We start from the raw sequence: 14,980 nt of genomic DNA on the forward strand, positions 1-14,980 counted from the left end.
ACAGTCCTGGACACTTCCACATTTAGAAATCCACCAGGGAACCAGAGAGACAGAAAAAGAACTGTGCAGTTGGAGGAATTCCAGACAACAGTGAAGTCTTGGAAGCCTGGAGAAAAATGTGTTTCCAGAAGGACAGAGTGTTCAGCTGTGAAAATGCTACTCTAAGGACAGAAAATTGACTGCGAGATAACAGATAGAAGTCATGGGTGAACTTGATGGGAGCCATGTCCATGGAATGTGAGGGACAGAGAACTGACTGGAGAGGGCTGAGGAGAAAAGAGTGAGTGAGAACGTAGGCATGAGGGCAGCTCTTTTGAGACTTACTTTGGGGAGAAGCTGAGTCCTGGGGCAGTATCTGGAAGGGGATGTGGGAAAAGATGAAAACTCTAATTCTAAAAGATACATGCACCCCAGTGTTCACAGCGGCACTATTTACGATAGTCAAAACACGGAAGCACTTAAATGTCCATCGACAGATGAATGGATAAAGATGTGGTATATTTATACAATAGAATATTACTCAGCCATAAGAAAAGAATGAAATAATGCCATTTGCAGCAAGATGGATGGACCCAGAGATTATCATACTTAGTGAAGTAAATCAGAGAAAGATAAATATATGCTATCACTTATATGTGGAATCTAAAAAATGATACAAATGAACTTATTTACAAAACAGAAACAAACACACAGACATAGGAAACAATCTTATGGTTACCAAAGGGAAAGGCAGTGGGGGGAAGAATAAATCAGGAGCTTGAGATTAACAGACACACACTACTATATATAAAATAGGTAAACAACAAGGTCCTACTGTATAGCACAGGGAACTATACTCAATATCTTATAATAACCTACAATGGAAAAGAATCTGAAAAAGAATATTTTTATACATATGTATAACTGAATCACTTTGCTGTACTCCTGAAACTAACACGACATTGTAAATCAATTATACTGCAATTAAAAAAAAAACTAAAGGGCTGTGGGATCTAAGGACAAATTTGTCATCTCGATTCTTTTCACCCTGTGATACAAATATCATTGTCCTCATTTTACACCTCAGAAAACTGGAAACAGAAAAGTTAATTTTCCACTCATCAAAATTTTTATAAATTAACAAACAGCAAGTGCTAATATTATACAAAACCTAAATTATTTCCTCCTGACCCTGACACTTGCTGCTAAAGTACAAAAAGCAAAGATTAAGTAATTTTTTTCCTGTGCCACACAATGACACAGTGTAATGCCAAACATATAAGTGTAAATGACCTTATTTTTAACTTCATTTATTTATTGACTTAGAATCTTTCATTAAATACAGAAAGTTTTGTGACATTTTACTCACTATTCCGTGTTTGCCTTTATCAAGTCTGAGTTTGGTTTCCAAGCTGGCAGTCCTCCTTCGGGGTTTACCTCTCAAATCTTTGTAGGATATGACATAAGTTTTTAAGTCCTCAGAAGTTTCATGTTGTATTGTGTGATCCAGCAATTCCACTCCTGGGAATATATCCAAAAATAAAATTAAAACACTAATTCAAAAAGATACATGCACCCTAATGTTCATAGCAGCATTATTTACAATTGCCAAGATACAGAAGCAACCTCAGTGCCCATCAACAGATGAATGGATTAAGAAGATGCAGTATATACATACAATGGAATATTACTCAGCCATAAAAAAGAATGAAATCGTGCCATTTGGAACAATGTGGATGGACCTAGAGGTATTATGTTTAGTGAAATAAGTCAGACAGAGAAAGACAAATACTGTATCACTATATGTGGAATCTAAAAATAAAACAAATGAGTGAATATAAAAAAATAGAAGCAGACTCTACAGATATAGAGAAGAAACTAGTGGTAACCAGTGGGGAAAGGGAAGGCGGGAGGGGCAAGATGGGGTAGGGGATTAAGAGGTACAAACTATTATGTATAAAATAAACAAGCTACAAGGATATATTGTACAGCCCAGGGAATATAGCCAATATTTTATAATAACTTTAAATGGAATATAAGCTATAAAAATTTTGAAAGCATCATAGGAGTGATGGTGGGCCAAAGGAGCACCCTGGAGAGAGAACCTACCTTAATCTATGTTGAAAGAGAGGAAGACTTCACCTGAGAAGATCGCCTGGGATGAAGAGGGCAGATGGTAGCAATCCTGACTTACAGGGAGTCAGAATAAGTAGGAGTCAGAGGGGCCAGGCAGGGAATGGTAGTTGGCTGAGTCCAATGGGGGTCTCCAAGATCCCCACAAAATGCCTCCAGGAGATAATGAGCCCTTATTTGGCCATCTGCCACATGTAAGTGGGCAGATTATAACAGTCCGGGTCTGATCCTACATTTGCGGCCCCTCAGCTCTTCTCTCTCTCTTCCCTTGAATCCCAAAGGAGAACAGTAAGTAGGGGACACCAAGTAGAGAGTCCAGGTGAGGGAATAGAACGGTGCTAACCCTCTCCTGGCCACACTGCAGGCTTCCCAGCCTCAGCCAGGATGGACCTGAGGAGGGGAAAGACTGTGAGTTAAGTGTGTGGTTGGCATTTTGCTATTGGACTGTTTCATATCCAAAAGGGACAAGAAATGCTATGGATCGGATATCCATCCAAGGGCAGGGAAGAACAACTCTACAGAAGAGTGTAATGATGCAGTGTTGAGAAAGAATGGAGTTGGCTTCTGCTTGGATGGGGGGCTTTGGGAGGTGGGTGGGGAGAAGCGGAGCAGGCAACAGAGCAGTGCTCTCTAAAGGAATGCTCTCTCCCTAGACATTTTTAGTGGACTTTTTCACTTTCTCTTGTGTAGCTTGGAGGTGGTTGATGGGTGATGGTGGCAGAACTGGTTCTGCAGAGATAGTCTGGCTTCTGTTGCTCTCTAGCTTTGAAGCATCGGCCAAACACACGGAGAACACAGGAAAAGTCACATTTCACAGCCTGTTACAAAAGGATAAAATGAGTTGATGTGAGCTAAATATTTTGCACCTTGCCTGGTACACAGTAGGCACCAGGGAATGGCAGCCACTGTTGTTTCTTTATGGAAGATAAATTATCTCAATTTTATAGTAGGCAGAATAGTTGCTAAAATTCACCAAAATCTTTAACTGTACCTATAATCTTAAATTCCACTCTCTGAATAATAACTTTTTTTAGAAAGTGGTTTTTCATTATGGGAATAAAAATGCTGAATAATTGCCTCTAAGTCTAAAATGTGTCACCGGAAGAATTACAATAGCCTCCTAAGCCTGCTTCTCTTCTCCCAGTTCTCTATTCTGCTCCAGAGTGATGGCTCAAAAACAAATCTCACCACTATTATACAACATAGTTTTGGAAGTCCTAGCCATGGCAATCAGAGAAGAAAAAGAAAAGGAATACAAATTGGAAAAGAAGTAAAACTGTCACTGTTTGCAGATGACATGATACTATACATAGAGAATCCTAAAGGTGCCACCAGAAAACTACTAAAGCTAATCAATGAATTTGGTAAAGTTGCAGGATACAAAAATAATGCACAGAAATCTCTTGCATTCCTATACACTAATGATGAAAAATCTGAAAGAGAAATTAAGGAAACACTCCCATTTACCATTGCAACAAAAAGAATAAAATACCTAGGAATAAACCTACCTAGGGAGACAAAAGACCTGTATGCAGAAAACTATAAGACACTGATGAAAGAAATTAAAGATGATACCAACAGATGGAGAGATATACCGTGTTCTTGGATTGGAAGAATCAATACTGTGAAAATGACTCTACTACCCAAAGCAATCTACAGATTCAGTGCAATCCCTATCAAATTTACAATGGCATTTTTTACAGAACTAGAACAAAAAATCTTAAAATTTGTATGGAGACACAAAAGACCCCAAATAGCCAAAGCAGTCTTGGGGGAAAAAAGTGGAGCTGGAGGAATAAGACTCCCTGACTTCAGACTATACTACAAAACTACAGTAATCAAGACAATATGGTACTGGCACAAAAACAGAAACATAGATCAATGGAACAAGATAAAAAGCCCAGAGATAAACCCACTCACCTATGGTCAACTAATCTATGACAAAGGAGGCAAGGATATACAATGGAGAAAAGACAGTCTCTTCAATAAGTGGTGCTGGGAAAACTGGACAGCTACATGTAAAAGAAAGAAATTAGACCACTCCCTAACACCATACACAAAAATAAACTCAAAATGGATTAGAGACCTAAACGTAAGATCGGACACTATAAAACTCTTAGAGGAAAACATAGGAAGAACATCTTTGACATAAATCACAGCAAGGTCTTTTTTGATCCACCTCCTAGAGTAATGGAAATAAAAACAAGAATAAACAAATGGGACCTAATGAAACTTAAAAGCTTTTGCACAGCAAAGGAAACCATAAACAAGATGAAAAGACAACCCTCAGAATGGGAGAAAATATTTGCAAATGAATCAATGGACAAAGGATTAATCTCCAAAATATATAAACAGCTCATGCAGCTCATTAAAGAAACAAACAACCCAATCCAAAAATGGACAGAAGACCTAAATAGACATTTCTCCAAAGAAGACATACAGATGGCCAAGAAGCACATGAAAAGCTGCTCAACATCACTAACTATTAGAGAAATGCAAATCAAAACTACAATGAGGTATCACCTCACACCAGTTAGAATGGGCATCATCAGAAAATCTACAAACAACAAATGCTGGAGAGGATGCGAAGAAAAGGGCACCCTCTTGCACTGTTGGTGGGAATGTAAATTGATACAGCCACTATGGAGAACAGCATGGAGGTTCCTTAAAAAACTAAAAATAGAATTACCATATGACCCAGCAATCCCACTACTGGGCATATACCCAGAGAAAACCATAATTCAAAAAGACACATACACCCCAATGTTCATTGCAGCACTATTTACAATAGCCAGGTCATGGAAGCAACCTAAATGCCCATCGACAGACGAATGGATAAAGAAGATGTGGTACATATATACAATGGAATATTACTCAGCCATAAAAATGAACGAAATTGAGTCATTTGTTGAGACGTGGATGGATCTAGAGACTGTCATACAGAGTGAAGTAAGTCAGAAAAATAAAAACAAATATCGTATATTAATGCATGTTATGTGGAACCTAGAAAAATGGTACAGATGAACCAGTTTTCAGGGCAGAATTTGAGACACAGATGTAGAGAACAAACATATGGACACCAAGGGGGGAAAGCTGCAGGGGGGTGGGGATGGTGGTGTGATGAATTGGGCGATTGGTATTGACATGTATACACTGATGTGTATAAAATTGATGACTAATAAGAACCTGCTGTATTAAAAAATAAATAAATTAAAGAATTTAAAAAAACTAATACTACACTCTCTTTGGGTTATTTGTATGGAAATATGTTAATATAAATGTTTCAGACATTACATGAAATTTCTAAAAATCTTATATGTTCTGGTATAATGTTATAAGTCATAATTCTAGTTATTATTTTAAAATGTGTATCTCAGAAATAACTGAAAAAAAAACCCCCCCCAAAAAAACCAAATCAGAACATGGCATTGCCTTACTTTAAAACCTCTGATACTTCTGTTCCCAGTGGAATGAAAACCACACACCTCAGCATGGCTTGCGAGTTCTTTTGGAACCAGCCTTAGCAGTCTCATAGCAATGATGATGAGATCACACACACACACACACACACACATGCTTGTACAAATACACATGGGATGACTCTCAAAAATCACTCCTCTGTGCTTTTGCTCCTACTGTTTCCTCTGCCTGCATTCTTTATCTGCCTAATGAAGTCTTGTCTTTCAAGCACCAGCTCACCTGAATCCCCTCCGCAGCTTTCTGCAAGGCGTCTCTTGCTCCCTGTGTTCCAGGAAGAGGTCTCACCACATCCTGTGATAGTTAGATATTCTTCTTCCTAAGAATCCAGCACAGTACCTGACAGAATAATTGTGTGTGTCTAGAATGGCAGGGACTGGGGGTGGATTACGCTACTCAACAAAATCAAAGAAACAAGAGGACATATTTTTTTAAATGACAAACATGGAAGCAAACTAAATGAATTTAAAATGTCATTGAGGGACTTCCCTGGTGGCGCAGTGGTTAAGAATCCGCTTGCCAATGCAGGGGACACAGGTGCGATCTCTGGTCTGGGAAGATCCCACATGCCGCAGAGCAACTAATCCCGTGAGCCACAACTACTGAGCCCACGTGCCACGATTACTGAAGCCCGCGCACCTAGAGCCCGTGCTCCACAACAAGAGAAGCCACCGCAATGAGAAGCCCTCACACTGCAATGAAGAGTAACCCCTGCTCACTGCAACGTGCAGCAACGAAGACCCAAATGCAGCCAAAAATTAAAAAATTAATTAAAATGTCATTGAAATGAGAACGAAGCATGTTTGACAATGTGTACATACTTTCAACCCACAAAATAAGGAGACAAGATGATATCACGACCTTTATTTTCAAGTGGTTTGATATGATATTCTGTCCAGTTTTACTTTAAGCACTGGAATAGTATAATCCAGCCTTAAAATAAGAGCTATTTATTTCTATATTCATCAGGAACAAGTAATTTGTCAGGTGTTTAGAAAAAACCTGATTTCCTTATTACTGTCAACAGTACAACCTCTGAATGAGGATGTGGGCTAGTAAAAATAAAAACAATGTTTGTTACATTTTTTCCTATTTATCTACAGGGATAAAAAGATTAGCTAGACTTTAGACTGGAATTTTAAAACTTCCAGAAAACACATTTCTCTAGTTATGTCTGTAGACAATGAGGAACAATGGGCCAAATTCCAATAAATGATATTCAGATTCACAGCACGGAAACCAAAGGGCATGTTTTGATGACGCAGGGAGACGTGGGGAAGCAGAGTGGGTGTGAATTAGTAGGTTTCTCCTCTTCCATCTTCTGCCCAGAAGGAAATAAATCAGTTCATTTTACAAGTGCAGATTATCTCCAGAAGTTATGCTGGGAATTATGTTCACCTGTCTATTAGGATAAAATTAATCAGCAGCGAAACGTATGACATAGTAAAGGCAGAACAGCAGAGAGGAGACAAAGTATAAATTCTGAACCCTCTAGCAAGATATTGCAAGGTGTGTCCTTTTAAATTTACAGACCCTGGCGGGAACTTTTTGCAAAAAGGTTGGTGAAGAGTTAGCTGAAATTAGGATTCTCTGGGGGAGGGTAATCCAAAATGGATTGAAGAACTAGGTCGACAAAGGGCAAAGGGCAAATCAAGTCCTCCTGTCACCAGGCTGCAGAGTGCTCATGATTCCCCACACCAGGCTTCACTTAGACATTTCTGGGCCTTCGCTCCCTCTGTCTCTGCCTGGACTGTCCTTCCCCAACCTTCTCTGTTGCACAACATCTTACTAATCCTTTATGACCCAGTGCAAATGTCACTTCTGTGACCCTCCCACCCTGCCCCTGAGTTCCCGGAAATAGCACTTTGTACATGCCTTTCTTATAGTGTCTATCTCTGCATCATGACTGTTTACTTATAATTCTATCTTGTCTTCTAAACGGAGCCAATTTGATCTTTCTGTTGCCAGCACCAGGCTCAGTGTGAGCACTCAATGAATGCTTGGTGGAATAATGAATAAATTAATGCATTGATGGAAACTAGATGTCTGGACCAAGCCTGTCAATGTCATCCCTCATTTAAACTCTCTAATCCTAGTTTCTAGTATCCCTTTGTTATGAGGGAATGCAATTCAATGGTTTTTAAAATAATTACAACTCTAGGATTCTGTGGCTGTGTTCTTTATCAGTTAATTATTCTGCATAACAAACTACCCCAAGATTTAATGGTTTACTATTTATTATTTCTCTAGACTTTAATGAGTGCTTTTTCCTCTGGTCTGGTCTGGGCTCACTCATCCAACTGCATTCAGCTGGCTGAGATGGAAGGTCCAAGATGGACTCGCACGTCAGGGGGACTTGGTGCTAGCTTTCAGCTGGGTGCCTTCATTGTCTTCCAAGATTCCTCTCATCCTCCATCCATCCACTAGACGAGCTTACTTACTTGGACAGGCTCCATTACACAAGCGTTTATCAAGCCTCTGTTTAGTTATACATGGTGTTCTCGTTGGCCAAGGCAAGTCACATGGCCAACCCCAGCCAACGAGGGAGGGAACTTAATTAGACTCTACCATTTGATAGACAAAGTGGCAAAGAATATGTAGTCATTTTTAATCCTCTACATCATAGAAATCCTATTAAGTTAATTGTATCATTGTCGCTGTTGTGAATGGACCTTTTTTTTTTTTTCCTGTTTTGCTTCTTCCTTCCAATATTTCTACCCTTCAATTTAGGTTCTTATCCAATTTCACTGCTTAGCCCTTCCAGGTCATTGCTGAAAACCAGTTCTGAACTTATCAGGAAAGCTTCTGCTATTTCACCACTTATAATATTGGCTACTGATTAAAGTAGATATTCTTTACCACCGAGGGAATTCTCTCTCTCTCTCTTATTTCATTAGGGTTTTTGTTGTTGTCGTTCATTTGTCTTAATTAGTAATTCATGTTGCGTTTTAACAAAAAAGAACCTTTTAGTATGATTATTTGTTTTCTTTTGATTTATTAATATGATGGATTATATTATGGGCATTCATTCCATTTCTTAAACAAAGCCTCCCTCCCCCACCTCCCACCCTCTGCTGCCAGGTTTGTGTGCATGGTTGGGAGGGGGACGACTGCCCTGAATACAGACTGTCCATTAATCCCAGTCTTCCAATCCCCCTCCTCCCGTTTGCCTCATCTGTTAACATCTCCATCTGTGCCGACCAGTGCAACGGTGACCAGCCGCAGGAAGCTATTAAGCACTTGGTATGGACCAAGTATGAACTGAGGTGTGCCATGAGTGTAAAATACATATTGGATTTGAAGGCTTAGTACAAAAAATAGTAAAATCCTTCATTTGGAATTTTTATCATGAGGACATGTTGAAATACTACTACTTTGGATATACTAGGTTCAATATAAGTATAGTATTAAAAATTAATGTTGCTTGTTTCTTTTTTTAATGTGGCCACTAGAACATTTTAAATTACTTTTACTTAGATGAGTACATATGTACATACCTAACGACATATATCTGTATTGGACAGCAGATCTAGCTGAATTCTACTCTTTAGTTGTAAACATTCCTGAGATAGTTTGACATTCCTATTCGAAGATGGGTGAACATGCCTGTGATAGATGGTGGCAGTAATGGCCCGGATTTGCTCTCATCACACTTTATCCAGACCCCAGAAAATCCCTTCCCCACTCACTCTAAGCTTGTCCATGTGACTTAGCAAATGGGAGCAGAGGCTTGAAGAGTGCCTGTGCATCAGAGCTGCCCTCTAGTGCTGCTAGAATCCTGAAGCCACGGGTGAAGCAGCCCTAGGCAGCCTCCTGCAGGATGACCCTAAGGAGAAAGGCCATGCTGTGCTAGGCAACCCAGCTGTCCCAGCATAGCCTGGCCCCTAGCCCAGATACCACAGACACGTGACTAAGCCCAGACAAGACCAGCAGAAGCATCACCCAGCCAAGCCATAGGATCAAAAGAAATAATAAAATATTATTGTTTCAAGCCATGAAATGTTGGTATAATTTTTATGCAGCAAAGGTCAACTGATTCAGTATTTTCAGTCTTTGAGATATCATGCTATCTGTGTAGTGAGGATTGGTCATAATTCACTTTAACTATATATAAATGTAAAACACATTGCCAAATTATCTCAAGTCTGTTACAAATGGATTTTAAACTAGCTAAATCTTCACCAGTATGTCATTTCTTACCAATGTTCTCTCTTTTACTTTCACCTGCCTTATCACGCAGTTCACAATGTACATACCTTATAGGTTTCTCTCAAGAAAATTCCTCCTCTCCTAACCATTTATAGATAAGCACTCTCACCTCCATGAGGGAGGTTTTATTGCCCCAACAATAAGTAACTTTTCATAGGTGATGTGACTAACGATTTAGCACTTCTGAATTAGGTCATTACTTCTCCAGGGAGCCTTCCAGCTGACTAATCCTTTCAAGCCAACCTCCTCCCCATGGGATCAGCAAGTCCCCAGGCAAAAGAGGGAGCACGCGTCTTTCAATTAATTAAATCTGTTATTTAGAGCAGAGCGACCAGCTAACTTGGCCAGCAGCCCAGTAACATCATGATCAGAATTGTTCATGAATTGTACCCTAATGAAATCAATTGTCCATGAAATTTAAAACATATTCAAATCAAATACCATGTAGCTGGGGTCTGACAACAGAAGAGGGTATCTATCGACTGACCATCCTCCAGGTTTCTTAAAGAGAGATTCCAATCCCAATGTGTTCACTTTCTTTTGATTCTGTCTTCCTCATTATACTGGCTGTGGCTGTATTTTGCATCCCCTTAACAAAGTATTATTCCAATTTGGAATTTACATTTGAATTGTATTATTCCAATTTGGAATTTTGCATTTGCATTGTCCAATTATATATGTACATTCTACTTTCAGAAATGCTCCATTACATTTTCAATGACTGAGAAAAAAAATTTAATAAGCTTTAGACTTCTGTATCAATACTGGCCAGATATTGGGAATTCCCTGGTGGTCCAGTGGTTAGGACTGGGTGCTTTCACTGCTGTGGCCCCGGGTTCAATCCCCAGTTGGGGAACTAAGATCCTGCAAGCAGCAAAGCATGGTGAAAAAAAAAATTGGCCAGAATCAACTTCTAACATTTGTATATAATTCCTTCTGCAGAAAGAACTCAATTTTAAAAGCGTCTAGGTTTTCAACACTTGAATTTGACTTACAGAATGAATACCTCAGGTCTAAAGACAAAAGGAGTATGAGCCCAGGGTTCATGCTCTCACTGGTTTGCAGACTGGACACCCTTGTTCTAATGCCACCACCTCATATGTTGCCTCTTTATCATATATCCTGCAGCTACGGAAAACTAGATGTACCTAAATATTACCTTTTATTTCAAGTCACTACCACATCACCCATATGAACACACTGCTCTCCGCTATGCTCTTAAGACTTCTAGGTTCCCATTTTTATTATAAATTTTAGAAACACTATATAAAGAGTATAATGAGGGCTTCCCTGGTGGCACAGTGGTTGAGAGTCCACCTGCCGATGCAGGGGACACGGGTTTGTGCCCTGGTCCGGGAGGATCCCACATGCCACGGAGCGGCTGGGCCCGTGAGCCATGGCCGCTGAGCCTGCGCGTCCGGAGCCTGTGCTCCGCAGCGGGAGAGGCCACAACAGTGAGAGGCCCAAGTACAGCAAAAAAAGAAAAAAAAAAAAAGAGTATAGTGAGGTTTAAGCTGATATCACTCAAATATAGATTAATTCAGTTTCATTAATGTTAATAAAATGTTATTTTAAGTACCTACTTTATGTTACCTATTTTATAAAGGTTATCTCATTCATCATTATACCAGTCCTGTTGAGTAGAAACTAACTGCTCCATTTTAACTTGAAGACAAAAGTTAAGCTTCTGAGAGCTCAGATGGGCCCAATGGTAAGCAATGCACAGCAGAGCTGGTTGACACAGAAGGTCTGCTCTGTGTCAAAGCTGGTGCCGGTTACCTTCACTCCATCATTCTGAAGTCGCCTCTCCTCGCTGCACCTCTGATTTCACATCAGGAAAATAAGGAGATTAGAGTCCCTGCTCTCTTGGTCCTTCCAGCCCCAGCATTAGCTTATTTGCACATACCATGGTGGGTTTGCCCATTTCTCCATTGCTGGGTTTTGTCCACGTCTTTCTGACGGGTAACTGGGTCATGAACTGAAGTATGCCTGTCCGGTTGTAATCATTATGTGTTGTTATTGATCCAGGTGAACTGAAAAACTGATAAAATGCCTGAGTGATGGCATCAAGCTTCACACTGACAAGTTCTGCAAGTTTAACAGGTTCTGTTCTGAATTGCTTCTACAAGATTGAGGTGGAGAGGAATGCTGAACTGAGGAGAAAATGGTCTTTCTCAAAAGCTTATGCTTAGAAAGGTCTCAATTTTTTAAACATTTGCTTCCTAGCCACTAAACAAATCTCATGCCAACCATAAAGTGAGTAATATGCATTTCTGCATGTTTCGATAGCCATCTAGATATTAGTGATGTGTAACTCCTTTATCTCTCATATTTTAGTTGTTTCAGTGAAATTCACCCCACTTTTGTCTGCTAATGTGAAACATAGCTGTGCACAGGAGCAAGACAGGACAAAAAACTTTCCAGAACAATTCTACACTGTTTTCTACTCATCAAGGAGTGTCAGAAAGCAAATATGTTCTGCAAGTGTCCAGGCAAGGGGATTATCTTGTCCTCAAATCAGGAGGGAGACCCTTTTTCATATTCCTTTTTCATTCCCAAGTCCAGAGGACCCTTCAGTCAAAACAACTGCTTGTTAAATTTATTCACTTTTACTTCATCCAAAATAATTAAATCTTATGGGATGGAGCAATAGTTCCCCATAAAGCCACTATAGTTCTGTTTGATATTTTTAAGCTAAAATTTCCTCTTAAATCTAATTTAAACTTCCTAACTGAAGTTTATGGACTAAAAGTATATGGTCTTTGCCTGTGTTAATTGGTTCAATGCATTGCTCACCTGTATTTAGAATTCACATAGCATGACATTGTAAACATAACATTAGGTCATTCATAGGATTGTCCTATCTGCTTAGCTACCACAGGAAAGTGTATTCAGAGTTCCAGGAAGATGAAAGAAAATATGTTTCTTACTATTTCTAAGTATACAGTACTCACCACTGTTATGAATAAGACATTAATAAAAATGACCTTCTGAAAGAAGAAATAATGTAAAAATGAGAAAATTTGTTGTATGGTACTCTGTTTACCAGTCTACAACATATTTGCCAAATATATTCTTGAAGTTCAAAGTCAATGCCAGATGTGAATTGTGAGGCTCATGACTGATTTATATGTTGAATTTTGCCCTTACTATTTGTTGCTAGCTAAAGAGTGTTTCTGTATCATGCGTAAACATGAAAAATACTTAGAAATACAGAAAAATACCACCCAGTTTTTCTTTCTGGTATATGTACATATTGTTTATTGTGTGTACATTTCTGTGAATGACTTGATTTGACATCAAAAGAGAATTCAGCTCTTCCACTTTTTACATAAGACCAGGCCTAGTTTTAGCCATAAAAGACTGCACATTCACAACTATGGAAGAAAAATTAGTGTCATAAGAATATGGGACTTGACTTCAAAGTTAGAGAAATTGAGAAACTTAGTTGGCCATGAACTTTTAAAAGTAATCTTTTTCAAATTTAAAACAATCTAGAAAAAGGAAATTTGAAAATGTATAAAAGCTCAAAGAAAATAAAGATCGGTTGTGAATCCCATCACTCCAAGAACAGCTAACATTTTGGTATATCTGCTTCTAGTATTTTTCTATACACAAATTTTTTTTAACTTAATTGGTTTCATGCTTCAGTACTATTTTATAATCTGCTTATTATAAAGGGTACTACAGTGAATATCCTTATAGCTAAATCTTTCCACATACTCTGTTTATTTCCTTGGAGAAAATACCTGGAAGGTTAATTGAGAAATCAAAGAGAAGGCACATATTTAAGGCTTTCAGAACAAACTGCAACGTCTCGTGAAATATAACACTTACTCTACCTCCTCCAGTGACTTTTCCCCAAATTTAGCCAAAATTGGTAACATTTTTTTCCCCTTAACTTGTCCAATTTAAAAAGAGAAAAAATGGTTCCCCCATGTTTTATTTTGCATTTATATGAGTAAAAGCGTCATTTAGTTGATCACCTTTGAATATGCTTATTAGGTGTTTATTCTCTTCTGTGATTGTGCATTTTCTTTGCCCATTTTTTGTTGTGATATTGTGTTCTTATTGATTTACCAGAGAGATATGAAATATTAACCTCTTTTCTGCCACAAAAATGAAAAAGATTTGTCCTAATGAAACAGAGTAGGGTCCTTGCCCCTCATGTCCTCAACCTGCCTTTTGTCTATAGAAAAACTTTAGCTAAAGAATAAGTTTAATCAGAGAAGTGAGAAAATGCAGAAACAAACAAAAACAGCCCAATAAGACTAAATAATAATAGTTTAGTCATTAAGCAAAGTCAAAGACCTTTAGTTCCTCCTCAAGGGCTATAGATCATATTCTGACCCGTATCCTGCGAGCTGTCTTGTAGATACTGAAACCCTCACCAAGTGGAAGAAGTTAACTACATGATGACCAGCCTGTAGCATCACATAAGCTGCCACAATTCTGAGAACTGGCCTCAAAGAAATGGGAACAAATTGACCCTGGAACTGAAGATTAACTGTACTTAAAACAATCAAGATGAAACCGTTCAGACCACTGCATGACCATTTGAAGATGACTGTCAGAGCTGACTGTGCTGTTTTTGCATGCAGCCCCCTCCCTCCGTCTATAAAACCTCTTGCCCCTGGGCTTCCCTGGCGGTGCAGTGGTTGAGAGTCCACCTGCCGATATAGGGGACACAGGTTCGTGCCCCGGTCTGGGAGGATCCCATATGCCACGGAGCGGCTGGGCCCGTGGGCCATGGCCGCAGAGCCTGCGCTTCCAGAGCCTGTGCTCCGCAATGGGAGAGGCCCGCGTACCGCAAAAAAAAAAAAAAAAAAAAAAAAGCTCTTGCCCGCTGATTGTCAGCGGGGTTGGGGGGGAATCCGTCTTTGGACAGGAGTCTGCCCTCCCCTCCCAGGTTGCCGCCTCCGAAACAAAGCAGACTTTCCTTTCCACCAACCTTGCCTGTTTATTGGATTTAGAGGGGCGAGCAGCGGGATCCCCACTTTTGGTAAGTTTCTTGAGCTTCCAACGTGAGGCTGTACTCTCGCGACATCTGGCTCCCGGGGCTTTCCCCAAGCAGAGCCGCAGCCATGGCGGCGCGCCAGGAGGGCTGTCAGGAGCCAGCTGCTCAAGGCTTGCTGGCCCCAAGAAGGGGATTTTGGGGGACGTTCCTAGCAGCTGCCAAAAC

General features: G+C 39.6%; 1 long non-coding RNA gene across 1 annotated transcript in view; it reads left to right on the top strand.

The window, feature by feature from the left end:
• Positions 1 to 14,495, top strand: part of LOC141277518 (uncharacterized) — a 35,154-nt gene extending 20,659 nt beyond the window's left edge. The window contains exon 3 of the long non-coding RNA XR_012329028.1: positions 11,827 to 14,495. This is a non-coding gene — a long non-coding RNA (uncharacterized lncRNA). The remainder of the gene's footprint in view (positions 1 to 11,826) is intronic.
• The last annotated feature ends 485 nt before the right edge of the window (positions 14,496 to 14,980 follow it).

The sequence above is a fragment of the Tursiops truncatus genome, chromosome 21 (assembly GCF_011762595.2).
Source record: "Tursiops truncatus isolate mTurTru1 chromosome 21, mTurTru1.mat.Y, whole genome shotgun sequence".
NCBI classification, from domain to species: domain Eukaryota; kingdom Metazoa; phylum Chordata; class Mammalia; order Artiodactyla; family Delphinidae; genus Tursiops; species Tursiops truncatus.